Source organism: Suricata suricatta, chromosome 13 (genome assembly GCF_006229205.1).
Source record: "Suricata suricatta isolate VVHF042 chromosome 13, meerkat_22Aug2017_6uvM2_HiC, whole genome shotgun sequence".
In the NCBI taxonomy this organism is placed as follows: Eukaryota; Metazoa; Chordata; class Mammalia; order Carnivora; family Herpestidae; genus Suricata; species Suricata suricatta.
The window spans coordinates 1872689-1874110 of record NC_043712.1 but is presented as its reverse complement, the minus strand read 5'-3'; the positions used below and the strand labels follow the sequence as shown (position 1 = coordinate 1874110).

General features: G+C 60.9%; 1 protein-coding gene across 1 annotated transcript in view; it reads left to right on the top strand.

The window, feature by feature from the left end:
- The window catches only part of REXO4 (REX4 homolog, 3'-5' exonuclease), an 8590-nt gene that overhangs the window by 5285 nt on the left and 1883 nt on the right, over positions 1 to 1422 (top strand). The gene's annotated exons all lie outside the window — the stretch shown is intronic.

The window sequence follows — 1422 nt, the reverse complement described above, 5'->3', positions numbered from 1 at the left end:
CCCCCCCGCCCGTGCCCTGCCCCACATTCCCCCCCTCCCCACCCTGGTCCGCCCTGCACCCCTGCCGTGGTCTGCATCCCCCCACACCGTGGTCCGCCCTGCATCCCTGCCGGGGTCCACCCGCATCCCAGATGCATTCTCAGTACTCAGGTTTCGGGCCCCTCCATGCTGGGAAGGCCACCGCACCCCATGCCAGTTGTCCAGGTCTTCCTGCCTCCTGGGGCGAGTGCTGCCTGATTCTAGTTCTTTCCAGGAGGTTCTTTCTCTTGTCCTGTTCCAGGACCTGAGGCTCTGTGAGTTCCGTGATATGCCCACAGTGCCCTTGTGGCTGGGTGCAAACCCTGACCCGAGGCCAGGCGCCCTTCCCCTGTTCTAGAACATTCCATGTAGACAGAGCCAGGCCGCCACTGCCCCACCCAGCTGGACAGGGCCTGGGGCTCCTCTGAGCTCAGAGCCACCAGCTGTGGGGACACGTCCCCAGGTGGCCACTGCCCCCTAGCCGCCCAGTACAGTAGGTGGTACTCAGGCTCAAGTGCCCATCTCAGGTGCCCTAGAGGCCGTGTGCCCGACCTCTGCTCCCAGAGGGTCTCTGCCATGGGGCAGGCCGGGTGTATGTGGGACTCTTCACACCATGTCGTGGAGCCCTCTGGGGTTTCACGTGTCACTGAGCATTGGTCTTTGTTGCCTTAAAATAACTCGGGAGGGGCCCCTGGGTGGCTCAGTCGGTTAAGCGTCTGACTTCGGCTCAGGTCATGATCTCACGGTTCGTGGGTTTGAGCCCCGTGTCGGGCTCTGTGCTGACAGCTAGCGCAGAGCCTGGAGCTGCTTCAGATTCTGTGTCTCCCTCTCTCTATGACCTTCCCCTGCTTGCACTGTCTCTCTTTGTCTCTCAAAAGTAAATAAACATTTTTAAAAAATTAAAAATAGCACCTGGGGGGCTCAGTCGGTTAAGCGTCCTTCTTCAGGTCAGGTCACGATCTCATGGTTTGTGGGTTTGGGCCCCGTGTTGGGCTCTGTGCTGACAGCTCAGAGCCTGGAGCCTGTCTTCGGATTCTGTGTCTCCCTCTCTCTGACCCTCCCCTGCTCACACTGTCTCGCTGTCTCTCCCTAAAAAAATTTTTTTTTAAATAAAATAACTCGGATGCATGGAATGAAGGGCGGGCACTCGGCCCGCCGCGGCGCGCTGCCGGAAGTCTCAGTGGCCGCCTCCCTGCGGGGCCGCGCCGTCCCGGGAGCTCGGGCAGGCTTGCGTCCAGCTCTCCGAGACCGTCCTGAGGTCGTGAGGTGAGCTGGTAGGGCACGTTCCCCGAGCTCCCCGGCGGTGCGACGCCCACTCAGGACGCAGGAGCGCGGCAGTCGCCGGGGAGTCGATGGCTGTCCAGCTTCCCGCGCTTCGAGATTGTGGGTTTTCTCTCTTTATTT